Here is a 10,201-nt window from a genome sequence, read left to right on the forward strand (position 1 = left end):
CTCAATTGCACATGTGTGACACAGGATATCAACAAACTGATATCATAGTAAATCATTATTGTATATAAATACTAGGGTGGCAGAATGGTGGTGCTGTTGCGTCACAACTAGGACACTGGGGGTTTGTGCCCCTGGTGCTCCCTATGTGGAGTTTGCATGTTCTCCTTGTGTTCATGTGGTTTTCCACCCACAGTCCAAAGGCAAGCAGGTTGGGTGACTTGGCATTGCTCTATTAGCCCATGTGTTTGTGTATTGTTTCTGCCTTGTGCCCAGTGCTTGCTATGATAGGCTCCAATTTCCCTGCAACCCTGTTTTGGATATGCGTGCTTAGAAGATGGATATAAATACTATGTTGACTTTACAATATGTCAATCAGGTTTTACAACAGTGTTATTAAGTAAAGATTTTAAACTGTACATCTGCATTATGTCGTGATAAATGAACAAAGAACTATTTAATAACAGAAAACCCATTAGAAAGACATACTGCAAACACAAATTGCATTGACGGATGTCCCGTATACTAAACACAGACTTTTCTTCTTTGCTTAGGTAAACATTTGTCTTGGTCTAAAATAATGTTCAGACTGAAGACAAAACATGTAACAAAATTCATATTTACAGGTAAGAGCTAAGAATGGAATATTAATTCCAATTAGATTTGCTGTATTGAAAAACCATTACAGGAAAATGCCAAAGTGTATGTCCCACTTAACGATACGTGAATGCAGTTGAAGTTCCTGCAATGCGACAAAGCTTAGGAGTTCAGAAAAATGGTCGTCAGATGTCACCAAAACATTACAATATTAGAATATTAGAACACGGGCAGGGCACAAAGAAAAACGATCCTATAGAAGGCCATATATATCAATTGTCCTTATTCTGACATACAAAGATGGAATGCAGAGGTGGATAACTTCAAGAGCCCCGGAGTGAATTATGTGTTGGTTTTCCTCACATGTTCCAAAGACACAAATGTAAGGCTGATTGGTAACTTAAATTTGCTCCATATGAATTAACCCAAGGTGTTTGCAAGAGCAAGCAGTCAATAAATTGGCATCTCTTACACAACCAGTTCCTGTTTTACTCGTGGTACTACCATGATAGGCCTCTACGACCCTAAATTGGACAAATTACTTATTAACGAGTTAGATAATTTACACTTCACATAACATTGAGGCGTACTTATTTAACTAATTTGAAAATGGGGGCATCCATCCATTCATTATCCAACCCGCTATATCCTAACTACAGGGTCATGGGGGTCTGCTGGAGCCAATCTCAGTCGACACAGGGCGCAAGGCAGGAAACAAACCCAGGGCAGGATGCCAGCCCACTGCAAGAAAATGGGGACAGTTAAATGTATTTATAACTCTTAATATTTTTATAACAATGAAGCAAAAATAACGGTAATAAAAAATGCAATCACGTGTGTTAGCAGACTACATTAGCACTTGATTTTTAACAGCACTGCACAGTGTCATGTGGTTAGGATTGTAGCTTAAATAGCCTGGTGGCTCAGTAGCTTTCACAGACAACAGATTCCAATTCAAGTGATGGAAAAACAGCATCAATTGATATTCTGTTGTTAGTTGTTAGTTGTGGAGGGCCTGTGGCAGATTGCAATTTAAATTTCTTAAAACATAACATTTGTTGAAAGTACTTGATTAGGAGGGTTAACTTCTCTGTTGAAGTCTCAAGGTAAAACTGTTGCTTTAGACCAGGATGGAGAGCAGGTCTGAATTAACATAGTGGGCAGAATAATGGGTGATATTGTTTTTAGTGTACTGTAAATACTGAACACATATTTGTTTAGTCTGTGCTTATACAACACTTACATAATTGTTTTTCTCTTGCGTTCATTTCTAGATATGTGACTTTTTGTTTCACTTTCTTTTTATGTTTAACTACCACAAGCAGGAGGAGACGTGAGCTGCTAAATGAGCGACTTGTGTGTATGCATCTCATGCCATTTCACTGATTTGTATTGGGGATCATTTTTGCTGTCAGAAGTGGCAGTCGTACAACTAAAAAAGGAAAACATAGCAAAATACATGAGTTAAAGTGATTTCCCACATGGTCAGTTTGAAACGAGAAATTAATCTGTAACTGAAGCTGCACAGAAGGCTTCTTTGTTTTAACGCAGATGAGTTTGTAAATTTTAATTTGAGATTTTGAAATGTCAAAAAATTTGCCTAGCACACTTTCTTTGAGATATCTCCAAATCCCAAGCTTAATGGCTGTGAGGCCAAGAGGGGATTTTAAGTCCTAGCTATTATGATTCAGCCAAGGTCATTGCTTCACTTTTTTTTCTGTGTATGTAGTATTTTAATATTTTTGTTATTTATAAACTTTTCATGTTTCTTTGTTCCTATTTTTTGTTTTATTTCATGTAAAATGATTTTCTTTGATTTTGCTTTCTTTTATTATTTAATTTATAAGTAATACATTTCAATGTGTAAACTGATGTTCTCCTATGTCGCTTGTGTATGTGGGTGACACCCTAAGAGGCGGGGCCAACCTGACATCACCACTCCTGAGACTCCTCTCTGGCTATTTAAGCCAGGAAAACAGAGAGCTCGGGAGTGACGCATTGAAGTATGTCAAGTCTTGGAAGTACTGTATCATTTTCTTATTGGAATTACTGGCTTCTCTGACTCTTTTTTGCTTTTTTTCTTGGATACTTCTTACAGATTGTCTTTTGGGACTTGTTTGCTATGGGACTGCCTTTTACGCAATTCCTTTTGCTCTTTTGAGCATTGTTGTTATATTTCTTTTTTATGAATATGAATTTTTATGATGGATTGGTCTTTTGAAGAACAAGGTTTCACATGGTTTATTTAGGGGTTAAAACATTGGACTTCACACCCTGAGGTTGTGGGTTCAAATCCAGCTACTCACACTGTGTGACCACAAACAAGTCACTTGACCTGCCGGTGCTCCAATTGGAAAACCAAGAGAAATGTAACCAACTGTGTCATAAATGTTGTACGTCGCCTTGGATAAAGGTGTCAGCCAAATAAGTAAATGTAACTGTAAATGTTATCCTGAGCGTCAATTTGAGATCATTTTATCAACTTTAAATGTGCTTTAACTCTTTGAGGGCTGAATATTTTTTCCCAAAGACAGTTTCTGAGAAGCAATGGTTTCACACAGAAATCAACATAAAACATCTGTTGCTGCATGCTGTGGCTGCCAATTTGCAAAGATTGTGCAGGAGGCTTGCTGCCAGGCTGTCTTCGAGTAGCGGTCATGGTCGCAGTGCATTGCAATCTGGTTTCTACCTCTTATCATTGTTAAGTGGCAGTCCTACCTGGCAAACATGGTCAGTACCACAATTAGCTGGGGACCAATCAGCTGAAGCTGGAACCTTACATTTATTTTCGATCACTTGTATCAAAATCGGAATCTGACAAGTCATAGTCTAGTTCAGAGATAAGAACAGGCAAAACGTCATCCGCGGAGTATTTTGCTTTACGCATCCGCTTTGATCTCTTGCCAGATGTCAGTGCCATTTTTGCGCCTTGCTATTCATGCAAGCACAGGAATCTTGGTCAAAACAATGAATCTAACTTTCCTTCTAGCAACGAGAGACCAACTAAAACATAACAGTTGGATTTGTCACTGTTTACAGTCGATTACCATAGTCAACTCCTCCTTTTGACAAAAGTTGATTTCAGCCCTGAAAGAGTTAAATGTTGCATGCCAGTTTCCCCTTTCCTGACCCTGAGTAGGCCAGAGGAGATGGAGGAGGAGGAAGAGGAGAAGAAGAAGAAGAACAACAACAACAACAACTAAGACTTCAGCATCAAGTAATACTGTGGAAGCTGGCTGGGCTGGGCTGGGGCTACCTTGGACAGACCCCTAATATCCTGGCCATCTCTGGTGATTATTTAGAAGCACCAAAACATTTTCACTCCAGACCAGAGCACTAGCCAGAAATTACTTCCTTGTGCAAAATAGTGCAGGATGTACAATTATTGAAGTTAATAAATAAAACTTGGACGGGTTGTCTTTGCCAAAAACTTAGAAAAAGCGCATAAATCCTGACAGTTTTTGCCACCATAAAACCCCGACCAGACACAAAAAGGGCCTTGAAGAACCTTTATAAAATAAAAGATCTATTTGTAACAAAAAATGCTCTAAAGCAAAATCTGATTCTACACAAAAGACAAAGGAATTGGCTGAAGCAAAAAGGCAATTCAAAGCAAACAAAGTCCCATGATAGTAACTCCAAAGCAAAGTCAAAAAAACAGAGAAAGGGGTCAAAAATCTACGAATTACAATACGCATAGCAGAATCACAGGACTCACCAAACACTCCTAAGTGCATCCAAAATGAACTGCAGGGAACTGTGGGAGACCCTCCAGATTTATAGGGCAGAGAAGAATTCCTGGTAGTGACCAAGCGCATCAACCGCTGAGCAAACGAATGCTAAACGTACAGAGAAAGTGGATGAAAACTAGGAATGCTCAAGTCAAGTGTATTCACAGTGTGTCGTTACTGGTATACTGATAATGTATTTATTTTCAATTAATTCATCTAGTGTCATACATTTTTTAATTCATTGTGCTCTGTCAACTATTTTCAAGAAGACCATTATAACATTACATAGCACTTCTTAAACCTCTCAGTCTATCTCAGACATTTGATGTTTTCAATGCTATTTTATTATAAGTTTCTATAGAAAGCAATGGCCTTGTCCTCAGAGACACATTAAACAGAACAACATTGACATCTGTCAAATTTTAGGACTTTTTCAGAGGTGAGGACAGTTTTTATTACAATCAGCAAGCTCTCTGCCACTTTCTCTGCATTTATCCCAGATGTACCCTGCGATAGCCTAATGGCCTATGATGTCGATGCTGCTTTGGACGCTGCATTATCCCTGACCTCAGCTTTGAAGATATATTAGGCTGTACAATTTAAAAAAATAATAATCAGTTTTTTTGTAGTTACTGAATTGTAAGACGACACCAAAAAATGACAAGCTATCTCTTACAGATCACTTGCAGAAAAGGTCGTGCTTTTGTAATGATTTTGTATGGACTGTCGTGTTTTACTGGTTTGGCAGGAAAAGTGTTCTATTAAAATTCCTTAAATGCAACAGATACAATTTGTGACTGAAGAGCATATCTGAGGAAATAAAAAAATATCTGCAGTAATTTAAAAACCAATAAAAGATACTAAAATACTTATTCATTCACTATTCACATTCATTATTTATTCACTAGCTCTGAGGCTAGAGATCTGCACTGGCAATCGGAAGGTTGCCGGTTTGAATCCCGTAAATGCCAAAAGGGACTCTGCTCTGTTGGGCCCTTCAGCAAGGCCCTTAACCTACAATTGCTGAGCGCTTTGAGTAACTGATAAAAAAGCGCTATATAAATGTAATGAATTATTATAATTATTATAATTCAGACTTGCTAATTTCATTGACGTATGCAGGGCAGCAGAAGCATGTGAAACAAGGGAATGGCTCGAAACAAGATACTAATACATCACAAAAAGGCTAATAGAAGAACTGGAAAAGAGGCCCCTCTTCTGCCTTTTGTAGTGGTGCTGCTTGAAATGCCAATGCTGGGTTCTGCTGGCTCCGAGTTTAATTTACAAAGCTGACAAGCACTCACAGATTGGCAAGTGTGTACTCACCTTACTGCAAAAGGGTTTGCAGTCTCTCTTGGTAAAAATAAATAAAAAAAAGTCTGTTCTTGGTAAAATAAATAAATAAGTAAATAAATCTGGACATTTTTGCTTTGCACCCTCCCCTACCATAACCTATCATCTATGGGGGAGGAGTGAAAGCTTTAGATTTGTCAAAAAATTTCTATCTCCGGTTTAGGATCTCGAATTTTTAGGGTCCCCTGATACCGAAAACATCGATATCTCAATGATGGACGTCTTTCTGTATGTGTGTGCGTCTGTGTGTCACAGTTTCTTGAGGACAATTTAGAGCTAAAACAGCAGAACGGAAAAATACCAAACTCGAAACTTCAACCTTTTATGAGATGACAATGTGCTGATTAGTTTTTGAGCCAAATCGTGCACGAGAAAGAAGCACCTTAGAGGAACGACCGTAATTCTGCAATTAATTAGGAATTATTCTCATCAATTTCTATTGTAATAACCTATTTTATGATCAGAAAGATCAGCATTAGAGTGGTAAATAATTAGTGAAATGTTATTGAATAGTTTGAGTAACTTGGTTCCTAGGTCGCAAAGCCCACTGATGCTAATGTCCAAATTTTTTTGCTTTAGCTGTATAGTTAGTTTGTTCATAAAGCCGTTTTCACCTAAGCCAGACAGTTAGGTAGTAAAAAGATATAGTGGACTAATTCTGGAAAAATAATGTATGCTAACATGTAGATATAAAAATATTCCTCCACTACGGCACCGTCAGAAAGTGTTCAGACCTCTTCATTTTTTCACATTTTTTAATGCTACAGCCTTATTTTAAATAATTTAAATACATTTTTTCCTCATCAAAGAACACTTAATACCACAGAATGAGAAAGTGAAAGCAGGAAGTTTTTGCAAATTTAAGAAAAATCAAAAACGGAAACGTTGTCATGCATTGTGAATCGTGGGATCTCCTACACACAGATGTGTGACCTTTTAAATGCTGTGCGGTTGTCATAACTGGACTCCGACCAGATTCTAGACACATCCCATCATGCATTAGAGCAAACAGGATGCACCTGACCACAATTTGGAGTGCCTCAGCAATGGGTCTGAATATTCACATTGTCACACACATGCGCACAGGGGACAGTTTAACGCAGGGGTGAGCAATGTCAGTCCTGGAGGGCCGCAGTGGCTGCAGGTTTGCATTCCAACTTAATTGCTTAATTAGAAACCAGTCCTTGCCAAACTCACACCTTATTTAATTTTATGGCTTGTTAGTCTGCGATGTTAGGCTCTTATACCAAAGATTTTTTCCTTTCCAAGAAAATCATTCATATGGTTTGAAGCCTAAAACGAATAATTTCTCACATTTTTCTCTTAAGTGTTTTATTAAAGCAAATAGTGCATGATGTATCCACACAGGTGGATATGGAAACAAGTTAAATGGAGACCTTCTGGCTCCTTTGTCATTTACATCTCATTGCCAATAAGGAGCCATTAAAAACTGTAAATGTGACTATTTAAGACTAAAATAAGCAATGAAGGGTGGGGAACCTTACCAAGTGAAACCACTAAAATGAAGCAGGAAAATGTCACTTAACCAATAAGTGCTTCATCAGCAATGATTGACTTCTCATTAAGAAACTGGAACAAAAACCTGCAGCCACTGCAGCTCTCCAGGCCGACATTGCCCACCCCTGGCTTAAGGGCTCTAGTGAGTGTAATTCTACTGACCACTCCAGGGGTTGGCACTGTGTTCTAATGCCTCTTTCCTACTTCCTCTGCTGCCCAGATAATTGACAGCTATAACACCTGTTATGGTGTATAAAATCTGTACATTTTGGTTTCCATTATATTTTATTCAAGACAAGACAACAAATGAACTAAGACAAATTAAAGCAGGTTTTCTTCCCTTACACCTTACTTTTTGTTCATAGCTTAGTGCTAATTTGGTTTACAGCCTGGGAAAGAATGCTGAGCTGATACCTCGGGCTATTGATTACTTTATGAATGGACATCTGGAACAACAGTTTGGTTTACAGCCTGGGACAGGAAGAACTACTGATACCTCAGAGTACATCAAAGGTTTTGTTGTGTGGGAAAATGGACAGTGAATTAATTCATCAATCATTTTGACAGCCAGCCAATCAGGTGCATGTGTTGTGAAACCAAGGCTTGACATTTCATAATAAATATGCCTTGGTTTGAAAAGCAAAATAGAGAGAAGCAAAGAGAAAAGGGAAGAAGACAAGAAGAAGGAAAAGAAGAAGAGGAATGGACGAAGATGGCATTGGTCATCAGAAAGGCATCATGAACATTGATTGCTAAATCAAACGCCTCCCTGGGACATTCATCCTTGTCATCTGTAACTTTTTCGTAAGCTTTTTCTAAAGACTATATATATTTAGACTTTCCTATCAGTACCAATTTTCTAGTATTCTTTGTTCTTGTGGTATTATTATTCTTGTAATAAATGCCATGCTGCTTTTAACTTTCAATGCTTTGTCTTAATGTCTAGAGTGATTGAAGTAATAAGTTAGATTTCTTTGAGCACCTGGTGACAGCCAGATTTTTGCCATTATTTCTGTGCTGCGAGGTTTATAAGGCTGAGAGTGAGAGCGCTACTCAATAGAAGGGACAATACGATAAAGAAGGTTTTCTTGGCTGATAAATGGCCTATAGTCAAGAGTGCTGAGTCTTTGTATGTATTCTTGTAGACCAAAAGTAATATTTAGGTCTGAGATATCACTAAAACATTGTATGTTGTTCGTGCCGAAAATAAGTAAGTCTCTTGAAGTGCTAAATGACAGGCTGTTATTCCTATAGCACTTGTGTGGTTCAAAGTGCTAAGGGATAATCAGCGTGTGTGTGTCATTCATAGGGCACTGCTGTGGTTAGGGTCTGTGTGTGTGTTTATCTATGTGTGTGTGTGTTCATCTTGAAGTGCAACAGTAGACCAACCCGATAACGAACTTGACGAGAACATTTACCCTTGAGAAAACAGGTAAAGGGTAAGTAGAGGGAAACATTACGATAATACACACTACCGATGTCACTTCTGGTATCCATCCACCTGCACCCGCCTCTTCCTGCTGGAAGGGCTCAAAGCCGTAAGTTCCCCATGTCAAGACATCTCTGCAGTTATTTCTTTGTTTTTTTTATTTTTTCAAATGAAATTATACAGGGTGACCAGGCGTGTATCCCAATGTTTTTGACCCCCAAAGGTCATGCAAAAACACAGTTTTCCCTTGGGGACTAACAAAGTATATCAAAATTTTAAAAAAAATCATTGTCTTGTCATTCTCTTACAATATGAATGAGAGATTTCAGTTTCTGACTTTTTATAAATTTATAAACTTGTCCAAAAACATCCATCCATCCACCCATCCATCCATTATCCAACCCGCTATATCCTACTACAGAGTCACTGGGTTCTGCTGGAGCCAATCCCAGCCAGCACATGGTGCAAGGCAGGAAAATAAACCATGGGCAGGGCGCCAGCCCACACACACATACACACACACTAGGGACAATTTAGCATCACCAGTGCACCTAATCTGCATGCCTTTGGACTGTGTGAGGAAACCCACGCAGACATGGGGAGAACATGCAAACTCCACGCAGGGAGGACCTGGGAAGCGAACCCGGGTCTCATAACTGCGAGGCAGCAGCGCTACCACTGTGCCACCCCGTCCGAAAACATGTCTTCATTTTATCACTAAGGGTTATTGAGAGGAGATTGATGGGCAACAAAGGCTAATTTATCAATTTAAAATTACACATATAACACAATATAAAGAAAATGGAGTTCTCTAAGAAGACAAGAAAAAAACTACTAAAAATGAAATAAATCTTGGGAAGGGCAATTCAGAGAGAGACCCCTTCCTGGTAGGTTAAACGTGCAATGGGTGTCAAACAATGGGGTAAATGCAACACACCAAACAGAATAGAGAAAGTACTTACTAACCTCCTCAACCACTGGAGGGTAATTGTTATCTGGACTCAATGATTTGTTCACCTCAGTCTTTTTCTTCCAGTCAGAACTTCTCTCTCTAGAATTTCCAAATCAGTAAGTGAATAATAGTATCTGTTTCTAGTGGGAACTTATTAATTTCTTCCCATGTGAAAGCTTCAGATAAAATATAAAATTAAGATTATTTTCTAATTCAATGTTTATGATTTTATTCCCCCCCCATTCTGAATATAAAGACCTTCTCTTTCATTGTTCTTTTACTATTTCTTTTAAATCCCGGCCTGGTCACTGTCTTTGTGGATTTTTTTTTGGCTCATAGTGGCCACCATTGTGAGTATTGCTGCCATATAGCTCCAGAAGACCAGGTTCTAGTCCTTAGCCAGGTCACAATCTGAGATGAGATAGCATATTTGTTTAAGTAATAAATACAAAATTAACGTGTGGTTCAAATAAACTCTTCACAGACTCGAGTCTATGACTAGGCTGACTCCATGATGGTAGAGAAGTTAGTTAAGAGGCGGGCTAAATGCACCTGAACCAGGAAGTGGTGTCTCTATTCTTTTCGTTGCCAGTCATCAGGTCTGCGGAAGAAAGGAGAGGAGAG

The sequence above is a fragment of the Polypterus senegalus genome, chromosome 9, assembly GCF_016835505.1.
Source record: "Polypterus senegalus isolate Bchr_013 chromosome 9, ASM1683550v1, whole genome shotgun sequence".
Lineage (NCBI taxonomy): Eukaryota > Metazoa > Chordata > Cladistia > Polypteriformes > Polypteridae > Polypterus > Polypterus senegalus.